General features: G+C 46.9%; 1 protein-coding gene across 1 annotated transcript in view; it reads right to left on the bottom strand.

Moving 5' to 3' along the window:
• Positions 1-8,926, bottom strand: part of Rph3al (rabphilin 3A like (without C2 domains)) — a 128,483-nt gene extending 119,557 nt beyond the window's left edge. The window contains exon 1 of the mRNA XM_048365076.1: positions 8,696-8,926. The gene's annotated coding sequence lies outside the window, so the exon portion shown is untranslated. The remainder of the gene's footprint in view (positions 1-8,695) is intronic.
• Positions 8,927-22,522: the final 13,596 nt, after the last annotated feature.

Here is a 22,522-nt window from a genome sequence, read left to right on the forward strand (position 1 = left end):
CGGATCCCAACTCTGACATCCTAAGGGCACATGCTCTCTAGCTGGTAGCAAAACTCCTAGGAATCCTGCAATGCTATGACTGGGATACTCCTCCTTGGCAGTCCCCTGCAGCAATCCCAGCATGTGCTGGGCACCTAACATAGCACCAGGCACACATGGATGATTGATTAGAGTGAGGCTTTGTCTTCTTTCTCTTTCTCCCCCCCAGTTTCACCCCTTGCCCCAAAAGTCATCCCCACAGCCAGCACATCTATGTTCTTCCTCTGTGATGGAGGGGGGTGGGGGAAGAAGGGTCCTCCCAGATCTGACCTGTTCCAGGACTGGTCCCTCTGTCTACTTCAACCCATGCCCCAGACTGTGACCAGGAAGGGATGGGGAGCTCCTGCACCTCCTTACATTGTAAACAGAGCCCAACCGGGATCTGGAATTTTAGTTACTCATTCCAAGTGTATAACTGCTTATTTCAAAGAGGGCTGGAGGCAGTTTAGGGGCTAAATACAATTTTTTTAAAGCAACTTAAGGATCAAAGAGAACAGAGGCCACATTGAAAGCAGAAAGAGATGTCACCAGAAATCTGATGATTCAACTGAGCAACACACACATCTGACTGCAGCTTGGTGGCAGCCACAGAAATAAGACAGGCAGGGACTGCAGAATGAACACCACAGAAAATCAAAGATGGCCCTGTGTGCAAACTCCATTCACAGGCAGCAACTAGGCCTAAAGAATGTTCTGAGAGGAACACTGGGGAGACCCCTGTGCCCACAATAACACTACCAGCCATGGGACAAGGGTGGTTCTAGCTGTTCTGTGTGACTTCTCATTTAATCTCACAACAATGTGATGGACACACTCATCACTCCACTTGGCAGAGGGGAAAACAGGCCCATAGAACAGCACAGAGTAGGGGAGCCAGGAGGAAAATGTAGCATCTGAGCCCTTAGCCTGTCAGCAATCCAGATGGGCCCACCATATGCTCCAGACCTAAGTGGCCGGCCCCTGGCGCTTGGTAGTCCTCTTCATGAGGCTTCATTGCCCTACTCTGAAAGATCTGTCCTGTCACTGGCCCGGCCCACTTGTCAGGATCCCATTACTTCCTGGGAGCTCACCAGAGCCTTTTGTGATGGCTTCCTGGAGTCCCACCTTCCAGGCTTTGAGATGTGATTCATCTTCCTCCCTCCAACCTGTACCCCACTTGTATCTCAACACATTCCCCTTGCCATTGATCTGCTCCTGAGTGCTGCTCCCAACTCTTCCTGACTTGCCTCTACTTACGGCTCATCCCCCAGCCTCTCCCAGAACCTAGCCTGCACCCCAATGGCCCTAACTCTGCCTCTGTCAACAGTGCCGGCCCCTGAGAATGTCAAGTGGTCCACCTCCCCAGAGGCAAAGGCCCCATTGTGAGACTACCTAACCCACACTGAGTTGCCACATGAGCCCATGCTCTAGACTTCAGGGCCTCACACTGGACTCCTGACTGTGCTCTTGCTACCTGACCTCAGACCTGGATAGAGATTTTCAATTCTATAAAGGCAACTTTAATTCCATAGGTGGCCTTTTCACTCCCAAGCCTCTTTTTGTGCAAAGTTAAACCCCAAATCCCAATTATCCTCTTGAGAGCTGCTCAATCCCTCCCCCCATGCCCTGTGATACCAGAAACTGAGACTGGTTTATGTGAAGTCTAAGGCTAGCTCCACCCACTCTACAGGATGAGTTTGTGCACAGTCAGAAGAGGCATGCAGGGGCTGGGAATATGGCCTACAGGTAGAGTACTTGCCTCACATACATGAAGCCCTGGGTTTGATTCCTCAGCACCACATATATAGAAAAAGCCAGAAATGGCACTGTGGCTTGAGTGGTAGAGTGCTAGTCTTGAGCAAAAAGAAGCCAGGGACAGGGCTCAGGCCCTGAGTACAAGCCCCAGGACTGGCAAAAAAAGGAGGCATGCATCCACAGAGGTGCTTCTCTTTCACCTACTTAGAAATCATTGTAATAGCTGGGCATGGTAGTACATACCTGTAATACTAGCACTGAAGCAGCTCAGGAGGATCCTGAGTTCAAGACAAGTCTGACCCAGTTCAAGACCCAGTCTCAAAGCAAAATAAGATGAAACATCAAAACAGAAATCATCTTAACAGGCTGGGAATATGGCCTAGTGGCAAGAGTGCTTACCTCCCATACATGAAGCCCTGGGTTCAATTCCCCAGCACCACATATACAGAAAACGGCCAGAAGTGGCACTGTGGCTCAAGTGGCAGAGTGCTAGCCTTGAGCAAAAAGAAGCCAGGGACAGTGGTCAGGCCCTGAGTCCAAGCCCCAGGACTGGCAAAAAAAAAGAAAAAAGAAAAAGAAAAAGAAAAAGAAATCATCTTAACAAACTGCTAAGGTTAAAACAAGATACTTTAGGGCCAAGTGTGGTGGTTCGTTCCTATAATCCCAGCTATCAGGGAGGCAGAGGTAGGCTGATTGAGGTTGTAGATCAGTTGTGGTAGAGTGGCTCAAAAGTGCAAGGCCAGTCAGACATCATCATCTCATAAATGTAATCACAGCTATTTGGGAGGGAGAGATTAGGGGGATCACAGCTTGAGGCCAGCCTATGCAGAGAGTTTGTAAGACTCCACAGAAAATAGTTGGACCTGGCACATGCCTGTCATCCCAACTACAAGTGGAAGCGTAAGTCCAGGCAAAAAGTGAGACCCTATCTCAAAAATAACTAGAGCAAAAAGAGTGGAAGGAATATCTCACACAGTACTGTCCCTACTTAGCAAGTTTAAAGTCCTGAAGGAGGAAAAAAAAAAAGTGTAAAGCCAGAAAAACCTAGAGAGTGAGGGGGGAGAAAAAAGTCTTTGTGTTGTCTAGGTTGGGGTTAAGGGTCCCTGAAAAGTAGCTTCTGGAGATGAGGAGGCCTCCAGCAGAGCCAGAATTGGCAGGTGAAGAAAAGCTCCTGCAGAAACCAGATCTGAAAAAGGGCTGTCTGGGAGAAGTAGAGAGCAAGGAAAGCTGGGAGCACAGGACCCCTCTCAGGCTGTGGGACCTGCTGAGGCTGATGAGTACCGTGTGCCATTAGAAATCGTTCTACATTCATCTCTGACCTTTGCATGACCAATTTTACCCAGGGCACCTTCCCCTTGATCAAATACTTCTCCAGACTCTGACATTAACAAGGACAAGCACTGTGACAATTTTGAGACCCACTGAAACTGGGTCGTCGCCTGTCACTAATCTGTGTGATTCGGTGACATTAAAAAAAAAGAAGAAGGAGAGAGAGAGAGAGAGAGAAAGAAAGAAAGAAAGAGAGAGAGAGAGAGAGAGAGAGAGAGAGAGAGAGCGAGAGAGAGAGAGACCAGAAGAGAATTCTTTTCCTTTTTTACTTTCAGATGAGGCTATACTCAGAGCAGGGCAATTTAGATGTTTGCCTGTTAGGCAAACAGTCCCTGAGGGGTGGCCAGACAGAACTTCGGATGTAATCATGCTTTTCTGACCACTCTACCAATGTCCCCTCCCCTCCCCTGACCCTCTATGCTCCAAATCAAAGGGCAAGAGGGGTGAACCTAGCCCCCTAAATTAAACCTAGGCAGTAACACATATGCCTCCATTTCACCTTCTAAATTAAGCCATGTTCTCCATTAGCTTTCCACTGGGGACTGAGAGAAAATTGTTTCAAAACTGGAAACTGAATTTAAAGTAGGGAGGAAAAAAACCACCTCATAAAACCCAGATGTTTTGAAGTAGTTTGCTGAAACATTTTTTTTTTCCTTTTGCTGTGGTAGGATGGAACCCAGTGCCTTAGGAATGCTAGGCAAACGCTGTACTACCGGAGCCTGCTGCAAACTTCTTAGGTTAACTCAAATGGCTGCCTGCTTTGGGAGGTCACCTTGTCTGCTCAGGACTCCAACTGTCCAAATGAAGTTATGGGGGTAGGAGTGTAACTCAGTGGTGAAGTGCTTACCTAGCATGCTTGAGGCCCTGGGTCCCAACACCAAAAAAAGCAAACAAACACGGGGTGGGGGTGGGGGGAATGGGGTCACATAAAAACACAGAGATGAGGAGGGGGAGAGGGAAGGTGGGAGAAAAATGAGGGAGGAGGTAACAAGTTGGATAAGAAATGTACTCACTGCCTTACGTACAAAACTGTAACCCCTCTGTACATCATTTGACAATAAATTAATTAATTAAAAAAACAGATGTTTAAAAGCAGCTGATTTATATTTAGAGTTTCGGCAATGTAAGAGGCATACTCCATCCACTAAATGATGGATCAGACATGCTATATTTGTCAAGGTTCTTTGGTTATAAGCAACAAAAGTCAAGTCTGGCTGATTTAAGTGTAAAGGAGTTTACTGGCGGAATAGAGTCAATGGAAAGCTACAAGTCAGAACCAGTGGGGAAGCTCAAGATTCTGAGGTACAAGCCAACAGTACTTGTAGGAGTCTGAGCCTCAGTCTCATCAGCTCACATGGCAGGAATAAGTGCCTCCAATGTCTCTTCTCCCCTGGCTTATGTTCAAGGTTCAGCTCTCAGAATGGACAACCCAGAAATGTAGACCAGTGTGGGCCAAGGTCCCACAATCGGGGAAATGGCTACATAAATGTGCTCCCTTTTAGAAATGAGACAAGTCCATTCTGATTTTTGCAGTTTTCAGACCTAGTAATTCCATTCTGTTCAGAGCAAGCCATATAAAGACATAAGATATGTAAGGCATGAGAACATACATCAACATGAAGACTTACAACATTTATCATGGCCAAAAACTAAAAACAACGCAATGGTCAATCAACTGGTGGATGGAAAAGCAAATTTTACATATTCACACAAAAGAATACTATAAAGCAACAAAGAAGGGGCTGGGGATATGGCCTAGTGACAAGAGTGCTTGCCTCATATACATGAAGCCCTGGGTTCGAGTCCTCAGCACCACATATACAGAAAACGGCCAGAAGTGGCGCTGTGGCTCAAGTGGCAGAGTGCTAGCCTTGAGCAAAAAGAAGCCAGGGACAGTGCTCAGGCCCTGAGTCCAAGCCCCAGGACTGGTCAAAAAAATAAAAAAATAAAATTAAAAAAAATAAAGCAACAAAGAAGCAATTATTGATACAACATCAGGAAAAGAATCTCAAAAACATTAAGCGAAGTGAGAAGTCTTTCACAAAACAGCACATGTTGTATTATTATTCAATGTATATGAAGTCCGAGTACAGGAAAATTTAACCGACAGAAAAAAATCAGAGGGCTGAGAATGAGGTTTAGTGGTAGAGTACTAGCCTTGAGCAAAAGAAGCTCAGGGACAGTGCCCAGGTCCCATGTTCAAGCCCTAGGACTGGCAACAACAACAAATCAGAATAGTGGCTGATTCTGGGGGACTTGGCGCAGGGAGTGACTGGGAAGAAACATGAAGAAACTTCTTATAGTGATAAGTCATATTCTCCATTTTGATAGAGGTCTCAGTTGTACAAGTCTATGCATTTATCTGAGCTCACCAAGCCAAGCATGTCCATAGTTCCAGCTACTTGGAAGGCCATGGCAGGATCTTGAGTTTGAAGCCAATCTTGAATACATAATAATAACCTTCTCTCAAAAAAGAATTTTTATTCTTTTTTTTTTTTTTGCCATTCTTGGGGCTTGAACTCAGGGCCTGGACGCTGTCCCTGGCTTCCTTTTGCTCAAGGCTAGCACTCTACCACTTGAGCCACAGCGCCACTTCTGGCTTTTCTGTTTATGTGGTGCTGAGGAATGAAACCCAGGGTTTCATGCATGCTAGGCAAGCACTCTACCACTAAGCCACATTCCCAGCCCAGAAAAAAAAAATTTTAAGGACTGCTCTGCTCTATCTGAGCTCATCAGATGCAATATGTAAGATATGTGCACTTTACCATGTACACATCTTATCACAAAAGAAAAGAACCATTAAAGAAATACTGAATTTTAGCTAATGACAAGTGTGCATCTGTTCCATTCATTAAAGGATGCCTATTAAGACAGTGAAAAGCAGCTGAGCACTAGTGGTTCACATTTGCAATCCTAGCTACTTAGTAGGCTGAGATCTGGAGTATTGTGGTTCAAAGCTTGATGCAGAAAAATCTATGGCACTCCATCTCCAAAATAACCAGCAAAAAGCCAGGCTAGAGAAGTGACTCAAATGGTAGAGCACCAGCTGAGCAATAAGCTGAGCAAGCATGAGGCCTTAAGTTCAAACTGGCCAAAACAAAACAAAACAAACAAAGTGAAAAGCCACAAGTCCAAAGGATTTGTAACACATAAACAGGTATTGGATTACTACCACCACATGAATGTGTCAAAAATAATCTTGAGTCAAAAATAATCTAATAGGAAACAAAAGGTAAAGAAAATTAAAGTCATATAACTAAGGAAACACAAATAGTCCACCAACATATTTGACTTCAATAATAGTGAGCTGAATGCCCATTTGACTCACAATGAGACACCAATCAGTTCACTTGCGCCAGGTTGGCATAACTGAAAGAAAAGTGATACTAATACAAGAAGGAAGTAGAGCATGGGGCAGCCGGTGCATGTGTGCACATGTGAGCATGTCAGTACTAGGACTGGAACTCAGGGTCTGGGCTCTGTCTCTTAGGGTTTTGTTGTTGTTGTTGTTGTTTTACTTAAGACTGGCATTCTACCACTTGAGTCACATCTCCACTTTTGCCTTTTTTCTGGTTAATTAGAGGCAAGAGTATCATGGACTTTGCTTCCCAGACTGGCTTCAAACCATCATCAGATCTCAGCCTCCTGAGTAGCTAGGATTACAGGCATGAGCCACTGTACCCAGCTGCTTTTCATTGTCTTAATAGGCATTCTGCTTTTTAGGGCACAGAGCTTCAAACTTTGGGAAGTGATAGGAGATAAAGATGAACACAGAGTTGGGCACTTGTGGTTCACATGTGTAATCCTAGCTACTCAGGAGGCTGAAATCTGAGGACCATAGTTCAAAGCCAGCCAGGACAGTAAAGTCCCTGGGACTCTTATCTCCAATTACCCACCAGAAAATCAGAAATGGCACTGTGGCTCAAAGTGGTAAGAGCTATCCTTAAGCACCCAGGTCCTGAGTTCAAGCCCCACAACTAGGGTTGGGAGGGGGAGATGCACATAGCCTGCAACCTCCCATTTCCACCCCCAAGTATATAGCCTAGAGAAACCTCCTCTGCAAAGGATGTTGAGAAGAGCAGAGAGAGGCAGAAACAGCCACAGGTCCATCAACAAGTGCAAAGGATAAAGCAATTGGCACCTTTATGAAGGGCAAGGAAAAGAGACATACAAACCAATGGAGCTGGTAAGAAATTGGAATACAGTATGATTCCATTTATAAAAGTCAAATGCATGCAAAATCAAACAATGCATTAAGTCTATAAAGAACAGTAAGTTAATGATTATAATAGCATCTCCCCTGGGGATAGAGACAGACGGATCTGTTTAAAGAGCTACATAAAAGCAATTTCTAAAAGGCTAGAGGTGCTCTATCTTTTATGTTAGCTGGGAAAATGTCTAATTTATTAGTCTTCTTAAACTGCATTTGTATGCTTTATATGCTCTTTTGTGTATGCTCTTTTGTGTATACTTTTAACAATTTAAAAAAATCAGTAACTTTCAGCCAGGAGCAGGTAGCAATGTGTCTGTGGTCGGAGCTACTCCAGAGGCTGAGGCTGGGAGTTACTTGAGTCCAGGAATTCAAGGGCTGCCTGGGTGTTAGTTTGGATGTCAAATCTTCCCTAGAGGCTCATGTGTTGAAGGCCTGGTCCCAGGTCTGGTGCTACTGTGAGGAGGTGGCATAAATTTTGGAGCTGGGGCTCTAGTTGGGAGGAGTAGGTCACTGGAGACTGCTTTTGCAGGTTCTTTGAAGGCCCTTTCTCTCTCCTTTCCTTGAGACAAGAGACTCCTCTGCCACACGCTCCTGCCACCATGATGTCCCACCTCAGGCCATGGCAATGAACTTCTGTTGCAAAAGAAATATTTCCTCTTTTAAGCTGTTTGTCTCTGGTATTTTTTTTTATCAAACAGAAAGCGGACAATGAATATGAATGCATAAAAGACAGAAGACACTGGTGGCCCATACCTGTAACTCTAGCTATTCAGGAAGCTGAGATCTAAGGATGGCAGTTTGAAGCCAGCCCTGGCAGGAAAGTCCATGGGACTCATCTCCAACTAACCAGCAAAAAGCTGGAAGTAGAGCTAAAGCTCAAGTGGTAAAGTACCAGTCTTCAATGAAAAACTGAGAAATAGAGCCCACGCCCTGAGTTCAAGCTCCAGTACTAGCTTGAAAAGAAAGGGAGGGAGGGAGAAAGGGTAGGTGGGCAGGCAGGCAGGAGGGAAGGAAAGAGAAAAGAAGGGAGGGAAAGAAATCTCAATGTATTCTAAACAAGATTCTAATGGAATTTGTAGGAAAAGCAATGTGACCATTATAGCTTTCATTCAGAAGAATGAATAAATGCACAAACATAACCAGGGAAATTTGGAAAAAGAATATTCATGGCCAGGCATTCAAATATATAAAATCATACTAAAAAATGTGGCAGCAGGGAGGGATATTAGTGAAACACCACAATACCTGGATCTGTTAACTTGCTTGTGAACTAGAATAGAGCTCACACTGCAAGTGAGGAAAGAAGAGGGTTCCCCCAAATCTAGCAACCTGTGTTACTGAATATGGGGGGAAGGGATGAAGTAAAGGGGGACCCTTCACCTTTTGGCTGGATTTTGAACATGGTGGTCCCAAACATTTCAGAAGACAGATATTCAACCTGCAATGTATATTCAAATAATAAATTAAATTTAAAATACAGCTTGTGGGGAAAGAAATGAATAGAAAGAACTGGTCAACTATTTGTAAAGACTAATCAACTCTGAGTCTCACTTCTCATCATAAGCCAAAATAAATTTTGATTGACTAGAGCTGAATTTAGAGAGAACTGACCAGAAAGGCTAAACACACACACACACACACACACACACACACACACACACACACACACACACACACGCTGCAGAAGAAAATACAGGGTCCTATTTAATCTGTTCTTGGACTGGAGAAAATCTTTCAAACTCACAGGCAAAGGAAGAAGCCATAAAACCAAAGGATTGATGGGTTTAATCATGTGTATTGATCAGCTGGGGCCCCACAACCAAGTAGAATAGACCAGGGCTAAAACCAAAGGCATTTATTTCACACAGTTGTGGAGGCAGAAAGTCAAGATCAAGGTGGCAGGCTGGCTGACTGGGTTCCTGGTGAGGGCTCTCTTCCCTCCCTCTGTGTCCTCACATGGCCTTTCCTGGTGTTTGTGTGCTCTGGTATTACTTCTCTAAGGATACCAATACTGCCAGATCTGGGCCCTACCCTTATCACACACACACAGACCACCCCACGAGTGCCAGGCAAGTGTTCTACCACTGAGCCACACCCAGCCCTTTATGATCTCTTTTTACCCTAATTACCCCTTCCCGAAATATACCCATACTGAGGATTAGGGGTTCAACCTATGAATTTGGAAAGACAGTCCACAAACATTTCAAAGTTCTCTACCTCACAATAATTAAAGAAAAACACCAAACTGAAGGACAAACGTTTGTCATGTAGATGTCAGCCAATAATCTATGAACAGGAAATAAGCTAAGCTAAAAGCAAGTTGTGTTGGGGCTAGTGGCTCACACCTGTAATCCTAGATACTCAGGAAGGATGAGATCTGAGGACTGAGGTTCAAAGTAAGCCCAGGCAGAAAAGTCCCTGTGAGACCTAACAGGGGAATGTAACAATTGACAACTTAAGACCCAGAAATGGAGCTGTAGCTGGAAGTGATAGAACAACAGCCTTGAGCAAAAGAACTCAGGGATGACACCTAGGACCTGAGTTCAAGCCCCATGACCAACAAAAACAAATAAATAATAACGACATGTTGTAAAATCCTTTATATCATATGATCTCAACTTTTAAACATGAAATAGTGATTCTCTGGTAGTAAAGAATCAGACTTTTATTTTCTTCTTTGTGCTTTCTGAATGTTCTAGACTTTCCATAATAAACACAAATTTGTTTTATAATTTTAAAAAGCATTATAGTTTTGGGCAGAAGTGGGACTTGAACTCAGGGCATCCTGCTTGCTAGGCCAGCACTTTACCACTTGAGCCACAAACCCAGCTCTCTTGTACTAAGAAAAAAAAAGTATCACAGAGAAAGCTCAATTTTCTCTTGACCCTCCTAACACAGAGACAATAGTTATTATACAAGAGCTTTTCATACTTTGTTTTCTGACCCTTTTATATGCTCCTATGTATACGTATGACATGTTTGTATTCAGAGGGTCTTATTTATTTATTTATTTATTTATTTTGCAGTGCTGGGGGTTGAATTGAGGACCTTGTACATGCTGGGCAAGTTCTCCCATTGAGCTCTACCCCCTAGCCCATGTATGCATCTCTATAGAGAATATCATACTGCATCTATCACTTTGCAAGTTACTTTTTTTCATCTGAAAATCTTAGACATTCATCTATGCTGGCTTATATAAAGACATAATGCCTTTCCAAGTTGCATAGTATTCCAAGGTCTGAAACTATGTGTTCATGTGGTCATAATAAGTACATGCTCTGCCACTGAGCCCTGTGCCAGAATTTCTTTAGGGTTGTTCCTGAAAAGTACAATCTGTGTTATAAGGGAGCCACCATTTCCACTTAAACAGGTCCTGCCAAATTACATCCATGTGATACTGCTTCCTAAGCCTCAGACAACATGGATTTATATCTCTAACCCTATGACATTTCTCCTTGTTGGTTACAACATAGCATTTCAGTCTACTTGGTTATCCTGTGCTCCATTTGTCCAATATACATTCCTTACTATTCAACTCATTGCCAATGATGAGATGGTCTACCCTGGCCACTGTCAACATCTTCTTATAGGCCAAACAGTCACCTAGTCACTAGAGGGGGCTCTTTGTGTGTGGCAGTACTGAAACTTGAAATTAGAGCTTCTGGCTCTCCCTTAGCTTTTTCCTTTAAAGCTGGTGCTCTACCACTTGAGCCAACACCTCTACTTCCAGCTTTTTGTTGGCTAACTGGAGGTAAGAGTCTCTCAGGGGTTGGAATGTGGCTCAATATGGTAAGGTGATCACCTTGAGCAAAAGAAACTCAGGGATGCTGCCAAGACCCTGAGTTCAAGTCCCAGGAATGGCACACACAAAAAAAAAGTCTCTTGGATTTGTCTGTCTGGGCTGGCCTCAAACTACAACCCTCAGATGTTAGCTTCCTGAGTATCCTAGGATTACAGGCATGAGCCAGTAATGCCTAGCTAGAGTGGGCTCCTAAGGGATTCAGGCAGCCCTTCTAACTTCAGATGCTGTCAGCCAAAAGGGAGGGGCTTAACAGGGGAAAACTTTACATACCGGCATCAGTTCAACCACTTGGATGGGCCATACTCAAAGATGAAAAGATATCACCATGCCAATGTGGCCGCCATGTGAACCAGGCAGAGCTGGATACTAGCTCTCATTTAGCCTTCTCACTCAGCAAACCCACCATCAACTTCATAATGAAGCCCACCACGGTCATGGCAACAGACTCCTGATTGACTGCGGGGGTATCAGAAGTGCTTTTATATAAGGTGCCAACGATGGGTCTGCACTCTTACATAAGGTGCTTCGGTATTTTTAGCAGCACGGAGCTGCTGTGTGAATGGAGGAGTCGTTCTCACAGCAAATGCAGCTGCTTTCCAGGCCAGCAAGGTCCTTGAAATGCTGTTTTACAGGAGTTCTCTGTGGTCAGATGGGTGAGGACTATGCCAAGGCTGGACTACCAACTGATCCTGTAGTTCCTTCAGGCTGGCCTGAAGCCCCACCACCAGCAGGCGGTAAGAACATCCCTGAACTCTCTCAGTCACCCCCAGAGCCTCCAGGGGCAAGACAAGGGACTAGGCCCAACCCAAGCAGACACCTGCTAGCTAAGTGAGCTCCTCCTAAAGCCAGTGTCCTGCCAGGGACAGGAAGAAATCAGAACTGGCCTTGGTTCTATTCCCACTCCCATATCCCCTCCAGAAGCTGGGTGCCCACCCTCATGCAGTCACTGCTGCCTTCTCCCCTGCTTTCGTACACTTTATTGCAGTATTATGGACACAGAGAAGAACAGATACCAAACTGAACAAATTCTGGGCTAAGATTGTAGCTCATTCAGTGGAAGGACGCTGGCCTGGCATATACAGACCTTGGTTTGAACCCCTGTATTGCAAAAAATTAAAAAAAATTGATGAGTTCTGATGATATAAATGTACCTATATGATCAATGTCCAGATTAAAAACAAACAAACAAGGCAGGAGTTGCAGTATGCAACTATATCCCACTGATTGGGAGACTAAGGTAGAAAGATCATTTAAGTCCAGGAGTTTGGGGCTAGCATGGGCATTCTAGTGAGGCTATGTGGGCTGGGAATGTGGCTTAGTGGAAGAATGTTTGCCTAGGATGCATGAAGCCCTGGGTTCGATTCCTCAGCACCACATAAACAGAAAAAGCCAGAAGTGGCACTGTAGCTCAAGTAGTAGAGTGCTAGTCTTAAGCAAAAGAAGCCCAAGGACAGTGCCCAGGCCCTGAGTTCAAGCCTCAGGACTGGAAAAAGGAAATGTAATGAAGCTGTGTCTCTTTAAAAACAAACAAATCTGGGTGCCAGTGGCTCACACCTGTAATCTTAACCACTCAGGAGGCTGAGATCTGAGGATCACAGTTCAAAGCATGAAAGTCCACGAGTTATCTCCAGTTAACCACAAGAAAACTAGAAGTGAGTGGTGCTGTGGCTCAAAGAGCTAGAGAGCTAGCCTTGAGTGAAAGAGCTCAGGGACAGTGCCTAGGTTCTGAATTTGAGCCCCACAACTGACTAAAATCAAGCAAACAAACATATTAGCCTTCTAGGGCCTTCCTAAAGGTCCAGGAAACCACTATCCTAACTTCCAACACTAACTCCGCTTGCCTTTCTTGCACTTTGTATAAATGCAATCACAGTATGTGCTCTGTTACATCTGCTTCCTTTTGCTCAACAATCTGCTTGTGTGACTCAGCCCTGTTTTACCATGAGGCTGCAGACTTTATTCTCACTGCCACCGTGTTCTGTTGTCTACATTCACCAGCTTCTGTGCCACACTACCACTCACAGATAGTGGCCAATTTCCACCTCTACTGGCTTTTGCAAATAGTGCTATGAACAGGCTAGCTCATGCCTTTCACTCTATGTGTCCAGGTACCAGTGACTCATACCTGTAATCTTAGCTACTCCGGAAGGCTGAGATCTGAGGATCAGGCTGAATGCCATTCTGGCCAGAAAAGTCTGATCCTTATCTCCTGTTAACCAGCAAAAAGCTAAATAGCAGGTGTAGCTCAAGTGGTAAAGTACCAGCCATGAGCAAGAAAGCTGAGGGAGTATGTGAAGTCTTGATTTCAAGTTCTGGTACTGGAAAAACAAAACAAAACACTACTGCTTTAAGCCTCAAATCTTGGAAAAGCCAATCTGTCCCACCAATCCACCTGTCATTGTTTTAACATGGTCCTTCCACTACCCAGAGATCACTGAGTAGGATACTGGCCACAAGAATCACTTTTCAGGATTCTGCTGTGTTTGCTAATAAACACTTGCCCTCTGTATCATCAGTTTCTTGGCCTGCCAAAATGGGAACAAAAGTGCTTCTAACTTCCTGTGGTCAAGAGTCTACATTAGCAGTTCTGATCATGGCCAAAGGCCTTTCTAAATACTTCCAGCTTTTTGCTCACTGTAAGATAAGTATATGTAGCCAGGCACTGGTGATCCACACTCCTGCTCCAGTGGCCCCTGCTGCTGTGAGCAAGGCCCTCCCTCAGCAAGGAGGAAGCAGCAGCTGGCAACAAGCAACTTCACCACTCATCTGAAATGGTCCTCATGGGGACCACTCCCTCTTCCAATCCAGCCAGGCATCTGAGATGCTTGGCAGCTGCAGTTACTGTCTTTTCATCACAAGGCATTACTCAAGTGACCTGAGCCAGAGACATGGTTCTGGGGTTATGATTAATGGTGTGCCTAGAGCCTGGTGACAACTTGCTGGGGCACCAACATTACCCAGAAGTCACTGCTTCAGGAAAAAAAAGAATTAATGTCTATGCAAAAGAAGAATAGAGAGTAATATCTTATTTAGGCGACAGAGATGGGGAAAAAAAATCCCTGGAAGCATATAGTGCACAGACCTAGGAGCAAGAGACTTGGGCCTCACACTACTGGTTGCCATGGTTACAGGATTTCACAGCAGGAGCTCATTTTTCTATGACAGTGACCTGTTGGAGAAGGGAAGGACATTTCCTAAAGAAACTTAGTTGAAGGCTGTTACTACGTGGGGAGGTGAGAAGGGCTTTATAAAAATAAATAAATAAATAAATAAATATAAAGTATCCTAAGGAGCAGAAATTACCCAGGAGCCCTTGCAAAACTCTTTATCCTATAACTCTTACTTAAAGCCAGGCCTCAAAATCCTGTTTCTAAGGTCTCCCAGCTGATATCATAAACGGCCTGCATCATAGGTCCTACCATTAACCATCTGTCTGCTACATGGTCCTTTTCTGGATTCTAGAAATGTCCCAAACAACCAAGCTACCAGTATATCCTGCATACCTGGGCAGGTGCTGAGGAAACAAATATGGAACACATATGCCTCCCTGACAAACAGCAAATCCCAGTGCCCAAGAATAGCCTTAAGAGTCAGAGAAACCTCCACTTTGCCCACCTGCAAGCTGTATGATTTAGGCAGGGTCCTGGCTCTCTCTGAGTCTGCATCCTTGTGAGCAGAATGAAGCCAGTAGTTGTAATGCCCACCTCTATAGGTGTTGTAAAAAGCAACAAATGCCTGGACTGGGTCAGCACACAGCCCAACTCAGGACATGGAACAGCTGCTATGATTTAAGAGCCAGAAAAATGCATCCCCAGCTCCTGATCCAATGGGAGGCTCAGAGCAGAGAACAAAGTATTACATGATGCAGTGCAACCAGTAACCAACGAGCCCAGCAGCAGATGGCCTGGAAAATGGAAGAAGAGGACAGTCTTGGGGGAAATGGAGTTTGAACCAGACTCTGAGGCTGATGGGGAGAAGTGTTCTGGAGGTTTGGGGGTTGGGAATGCCTTTCAGTGCCTACCGGGTGCCCAGTCCTGGGGATGCAAGAAGAATGAGAACAAGCTTATGGCTTCCATCAGAGAGAGGAAAGGTGTCACAAGTGAAGGAGTCAAATAGCTGAAGCCAGCAGTGGCTCAAGGTGTCCTGGTGTCAAGGTGGTGAAAAGGTGTCCTGATAGAGGTAATGGGACAGAGGGGTCAAAGCTAAGCTTTGCCAGGAAACAGCACTTAAACAAGTACCATGAGTAAGAACAAAAGGGTGACCAGGAGAGGAAGGGAAGATGCAGGACTGGAAACTGGTTTGGGAACATGGAACTGGACTGAGGGCCCGCAGTCGAGGACCAGCTGAGCTTTGCACAAGAGGATATCACCAGCTCTAAAGATTTCTCAGGGGAACAGGTCAACACAAGGTAAAAGGCCCATCATTCTAAAGGTGACATTGCTGCTGCATGGACTGGTTTACATTGGAGAAACCAGCCAAGAAACTTCTGTACTCTGGCCTACACTGGTCCAGGCCTGGAAGAGTTGGTCACAAAGGAAGAGGAAGGAGGCAAGGCACTTGAGAGACAAGGAGAGCATGAGGGAAAATGAGGAAAACTGTCAAGAAGTGAGGAAGAGCAGGGTGCTGGTGGCTCAGCCTGTGATTCTAACCACTGAAGAGGCTGAGATCTGAGGACTGTGGTTCAAAGCCAGTCCAGGCAGAAAATTCCATGACACCATTATATCCAATTAACAGCAAAATACCCTAAGAGGAGGAGTGATTTGGGAGGTTGAATTTGTAAGAATGCTGAAACAAGCAAGGGAGAGCAAGACTGGATGGGGGGGAGGGGTCCTTAAAAATGGCCCCACAAGAAACTATAAAGGGACCCTGGAAAAGAACAAAACCAGGAAAGAGCAAAAAAGGCTGCAAAGTGAACACGGAGAAGCTTTCCAGGCAGGCCAGGCAGGCCAGGAAGGCAGAACAGAAGGCCCACAAAAGTGGTGTCTGGAAACAAGATGACTTGGTGGGGGGGGAGGGGGGGGAGATGGCTTAGCAGTTTCAGCAAAGTGGCAAGGCCAGCAGCCTGGCTGCAGGATTAGGGGGAATGGAGACTGAAGGAGGAGGTGGCAGGTGCAGAGCACTTGTGGGGAAAAAGTGACACAACCAGAGGAAGCGAAGCTTATGGCTCTTGCACATCCTTTTGCTTTTTTTTTTTTTTTTTAGATGGGAGCCAAGTGGCTATCAGAGGGAGGGGGATGGCAGGGCTTGGACAAGGCAGGATAATGATGCTGGCCCTGCTGATTCTCACCAGGGCCCCCAGGGCTATCCCCACTGCCCTGCCTCCAACGGCTGCCAGATCAAAGGCTCTGCTATTGCTCCGGGAGAGGGTGTCACAGATCTTTGCTGTCGGTCCTCCTTGGTCCTCCTGGCTCTGATCACATTTCCTTCTTCTGCATCAGCGCCTCCCCTGGGGCATGACAGACCACCCAGGTGGATAATCGGGCCGATGCTCCTCCCTCCCCTCCCCCAGCAGCCAGACAGGAAGCCAGCACCGGGCAAGTGGCAACCACCCCAGACTTCTCAGCGCAATCGTCTCCTCTGTAGTCCTGAAAGGCGGCTCGCGCACCATGGAACAGGTGGCCTGGCCGCTGGACTGAAGCGCTTCTCCAAAACCTCTGCCTTGACAGCGAGGAGTGGGTTTAAGAGTGGGAATGGAAGGGTGGGCGCACTGAGGACTCTGGCTGACCAGGGAGCAAATCCTTCATCCTTCAGTCACACACAGTTACAAGCGCGCACGCGCGCGCGCGCGAACACACACACACGCGCGCGCGCCGGGGCACCGAGGCGACAGCAAGTCAGAGAGCCGAAGCCGAAGGTCCAGGGCCCGGGGCCCCCACGGCCCCCCACACCCCACCACCTGCAGGGTATCTCCCCCGCGCCCGGGCCAGGCCAAGCGCAGGCCCCGCCGCACGTGCGCGCCCGCGGGCCCAGCCCCACACTTGTTGACCGCGGCGCGGGGGCGCGCGGGGGCGCGGGCGCGCGCCGCCCCTCCCCCGCGCGGCCGCCCCGAGCTTGGGGTGCACCCCGGCTCACCTCAGGGCTCCCGCCGGTACTGCGGACCGAGGCGGGAGAAGCCCGGCCCAGGCGCTGCCCGGAAGCGCGCGGGTGCAGCCCCAGGCTCGGACCCAAGGGCGGGCGCGGCCGGCTAAGGCAGCCCGGTGCCACAGGCCCTGCCCGCGCCCCGCAGGTTCTCCGGGGCTTGCCCCGACCCCAGCCTCACAAAAGCTCCCAGGTCTAAGCCCTCACTCCCGGGCCACACTCGGCGCGCCCCCTCCGGCCCCCTAGCCACGGAGCCAGACGCACTCCCCGCTCCCCGGAGGCTCAGCCCCGAAAACTAGGTGGCCGCGCTGGAGCTGCAACTTACGTGAGGAACCGGCCCCGGCGCCCCGCGCGCTCCCTGGCTGCCCCCTGGCGGCGGCGGCGGGAACCGCACGCCCCGCACGCCCCGCCCCGCCCCGCCCGGCTCCCACCTGGAGCGCCCCAGGTGCGGGTCCGCAACAGGGTACAGCCCCCCTGAGCGGCTGTCCTGACCACGCGACGGGGTTGCAGGGGGCCTTTTTGTTACTGACTATACGAAAAGCACCTCTAACTCTCCTGGATCCCTTCCCCGTCCCCCCACCCCAAGTTCTGAATTTCCAGAAAGAACCCATTCTAACCACCCCGTGCAAGCAAGAGGAAAGCTGGTATGGATTCTGGAGCACCAGCTGAACCGGCTCAGTATATATTTTTGAATGAATGAGTGCTGAGTTCATGGCACCTCAGACAGGGGCAACTGCCTACAGTCTTGGAAAAATTAATCAGAAAAAGCCACAGCTCACATCAGCCTAACCTTTGGTTCCATCAATTCAAAACTAATTTGCTATGTTCTCAGTTTCCACCCGGCCGGGGCCTGGTAAATGGCAAGTGGCAGAGGAGCTTAAAATGTATAGGAGAAACAATTAGACCAAAGTTTACTTATTTTTTAGTGGTGGTACTAGGATATGAACTTACACTACTTGTTAGTAGGCTAGTGCTCTGCCACTTGAGCCACAGCCAAAACCCTTTATGCTCTAGTTACTTTTTAGGTACAGTTTCTGTTTGGGAGGGGTTGTTTCTGGTTTTGGTTTTGCCTAAGCTAGCCTGGAACCACAATCCTAGTACTTATGCCTACACAGCTGGGATTACAGGCATGTCACCATGCCAGGCTTCTAGTTAACTTTCTGACTTAGCTGGTCTTGAACCACAGTCCTCTTGATTTCTACCTCCTGAATAGCTAGGATTATAAACATGAGACCAAATGATTTTTATGGTTTTTTTTAATGAAACAATTCCCTGGGATGACCCTGAAAATCAATAGCTAAGTGAAAACCAGATCTGGAGTCCTGGTTCAGATAGATGTACTCGGCAGTCTCTGCCAGTCATGATCCAAGTCGTGATGACCTCCTTTGGAGTTCTAGAGCTTTTTTTTTTTTTTTTTTTTTTTTTTTGCCAGTCCTGGGGCTTGGACTCAGGGCCTGAGCACTGTCCCTGGCTTCTTTTTGCTCAAGGCTAGCAATCTGCCATTTGAGCCACAGCACCACTTCTGGCCGTTTTCTGTATATGTGGTGCTAGAGAATTGAACCCAGGGCCTCATGTGTACAAGGCAAGCACTCTTGCCACTAGGCCATATCCCCAGCCCACGGAGTTCTAGATCTTTTCTATGGGTAAGGGCAAAGATGTGGTGTGGCTGTGCTGGCATTTGATTTTTTTAATGTCACTAACTTTTACTTAATACAGTGTGCCTAATAGCTATGTATCAGACAGTGCAGCCTAAGTAAATCCTGGGGTCTCTCAATAGCATAGGAACCAGCACCAGTGGCTCAGGCCTGTAATCCTAGCTACTGAGAGCCTGAGATCTGAGGATAGTGGTTTGAAGCCAGACCTAGCAGGAAAGTCTGTGAGACTCTTCAACTAACCACCAAAAAGCTGGGAGTGGAGTTGTGGCTCAAGAGGTAGAGCTCCGGGGCTGGGGATATGGCCTAGTGGCAAGAGAGCTTGCCTCGTATACATGAGGCCCTGGGTTCGATTCCCCAGCACCACATATACAGAAAACGGCCAGAAGTGGCGCTGTGGCTCAAGTGGCAGAGTGCTAGCCTTGAGCAAAAGGAAGCCAGGGACAGTGCTCAGGCCCTGAGTCCAAGGCCCAGGACTGGCCAAAAACAAAACAAAACAAAACAAGAGGTAGAGCTCCAGCCTTAGACAGAAAAGCTCAGGGACCAGTGCCAATGCCTTGAGTTCAAGCCCCAGTACCAGTACAAAAAAAAAAAAAAGTGTAGGGGAAGCCTCTGGTGCAAGGCTGGCTCGTTGTCAGAACTAAATGGGTGGGAATTTTAATGTCACCACCATCATCCTCTTCACAGCACTTACCCCCAAATCCCAAGGTGGCAGGGGCCACAGGACCCCCCCCCCCCCACACACACACATGCACACAAGGTCCCCTCCAGTGAGTGTTCACACCCTTGCAGCTTCTGTAGAGAGCCAGCCTCTCTTTGATCCAGGACCACAAGAAATCCTAAGAAAGGTAGCCTTGGGTAGCACGTCCCCTCGTGGGAGGGGTAACCCTTCCAAGCCTGGGCCAAACTAGTCCTCTCCTTCAGGCACTAGCACAGCTGCAGTGGGCCCCTTGCACCTCTCTGTTTTGCTTTGGCTAGACCAAGGATGCTCTGCTGGCTCACAGGTCTCACTTAACTCTAGTTCTTCTCCTGGACTCCCGCACAGCACCCACACCAACAAAACTGCCTTTATCTGGCTGTGCCCTGGGGGCATCTTCCCTGTGAAAGCAGATACTGCCTCCCTGCTAGCTACAAAACCATTTCCTTCTCTCCTGAGCCTTGTCCTCTGCTCACTATGGAGGAACATGCATGTCCACACGCGTGACTACATGTGTGCACACCAACCAAGACAGGCCACCAACCAGCACAGCCTCTCACTCCAAGGTCCTGGAGAGAATGTAGCCATGAGGCCCGCTTATTCTTGGCACCTCCCCATCCACTCAACAAAACTCTCAAAATGACCTCATCTCTTTTTGCTTCTTGCTCCAAGCTAACTCATTTCTTTCCTTCTAATGGATTACATATGGGGCTAGGGGTATAGTTCTGTAGTACAGCACTTGCCTAACAGGCACAAGACCTTGAGTTTAATCTCCAGTACTGAAGAAAGGAAAGAAGGAATGCACAAAGGAAGGAAGAGAGAAAGAAAAATTTAAAAAGAAGGAAGGAAAGAAGAGAGGGAGGAAGGGAGGGAGGGAGGGAGAGAGGGAGAGAGAGAGGAAGGAAGGAAGGAAAAAAGAAAGGAGTAGTATGTATCTGTAGCACTAGCTACTAGGTAAGTGGAAGCAGGAAGATCACAAGTTCATGGCCAGCCTGGGCAACACAGAAAAAATAGCCAGACCCTATCTAAAAGGAAAAAGGATTTCTGGGATTGCGTGTGTGTGTGTGTGTGTGTGTGTGTGTGTGTGTGTGTGTAAATATGTAAATCCACCTGTTTTCTGCACAAGGAATGTCTACTGTGCATTGAACTCACAATGCACAGCTACCACCAGAGGCAGCTATGAAAACTGAAACAAAATAACATAAGTGATTAGCCCCAATACAGTCAGGTAATAGCCAATCCTTGAGTCTCTGCCTAGACAGCCGAACTCCAGAGCCCACTGTTTTAGCCACTAGGACTTCTGAAGCCCAATAGGATACAGGAGACACAGAAGTATGAACCCCTGTGTGGCAGGACACAAAAGGGGATTTTCAGAGGGAACATAGTGCAGAGACTTGAAGGATGACTAGGAGTTTGTCAAGTGGGCAGACTGGGGAAGGTAGCTGAAACAGCAGGTGCAAAGACACAGAGAAGGCAGACAAGGGAATGTTAAAAGGCTGTTTTGCGGCAATGGTTGGGGAGAGAGCAGAACAACAAACGATGCCAGTGGGATAAGCTGGAACTGGTTTATGAGGACCTACTATGTTCACCCTGCCAAGAGTGTGGATTTTAGCAAGGCAATGATTTCCAGCCTGTGTGCTTGAATTCTGCACCGCCATCAAGAAGAAAATCATCAATCTCTGTGTGTGTGTGTGTGTGTGTGTGTGTGTGTGTGTGTGTGATAAATTCTATTGAATCTGTTAGACAAGGATAAATAGATATCAGATTACATAAATGACTCCCTCCGGTGGGACCTCTTCTTCACTGAAGACTTTATGAATATGCATGTAGAATGCATCCTCATTCGAGAGTTGTATGCATCTGCAAATGCCACTGATTTTAATCTCTACTGTCGCTATTTCTGCCTTAGGTTATCGATATGTTCTTTATGGGCCCAAAGACACACTGGTAAGAATTAGTGATTACATCTCAAAACTCTCCTCTCCTCCAAATATTTGATACCTTTTTGGTCCAATGAACCCTAGCCACTGCTGTATGTTCCCTATGATACATCAGTCATACCTAGTAAGACAGTAAGAAAGGAACATCAGTGGTCTTGTTTTCTCATATTTCAGAAAGCCAAATGGAAACCATGAAATGTTCCTCTATTGGAATCTGTGGAGAGTGATATGGATGGGGTCTGCTGTTATTAGGGACCTTGATCACTTGTTGTGGGAGTGTTTGTTACAGTGACCTGGCAGTTTCTACAAGGTGAGTTTCCACAGAAACCTCTGGAGGATTCGGCTTTTCTCCCACCCTTGTTAATTCATTCCATCGGTGGTTTATGGTCACTTACATTCACAGATATTCATTGTATACTTTGAGTTATAATCCAATTCTGCTCTGTTTTTTTTTCCTTTTGGATTCTTCCAGTTTGAGCATTACTATAACTCTCTTAATTGTCTTCACATTGCCTTCACTGTGAGGTTTGGGGTTTTTAGTGTTTGGTTTGGTGGTTGTTTCCTTCCCTCTCGACATTGTGAAATGTCTGGGACTTGTTTTGTGGATCTCCCTGCTCCATTGTATCATCAGCCATGTCTCCAAGGAACTGTGACTCTTTATTGGAGAATGGCATCAATAGTCGTAGCTTAGGCATGCTCTTTACTAGTGGGCCCCTTTATTTATTTTTTCTTGGCAGTGCTGGAGATTGAATCCAGGGTCTGGAGCCTGCTCAACACCCACTCTACTACTGAGCTACCCTTCAGCCCCTCTTACCTTTTCTCACCAATAAAATACAGTAGCCCAAAGAACTCAGTCCCTCTCCCCATTATGTGTTCTGATCTGCTTAGGGTCCAGTGTTTGGGACCCTGGTTCCAAGAACAGCCCCTGCCTATACAAGAGAGCTAGGCAGTGTAGAGTATGGTCTTAGTCCCCCACAACTCAGAGTAAGGTCTGGCAGCCTCAGAGATGGCTAGGAAGCAAACCTCCAGCCAGGGAGG

This window comes from Perognathus longimembris, chromosome 17, assembly GCF_023159225.1.
Source record: "Perognathus longimembris pacificus isolate PPM17 chromosome 17, ASM2315922v1, whole genome shotgun sequence".
Lineage (NCBI taxonomy): Eukaryota > Metazoa > Chordata > Mammalia > Rodentia > Heteromyidae > Perognathus > Perognathus longimembris.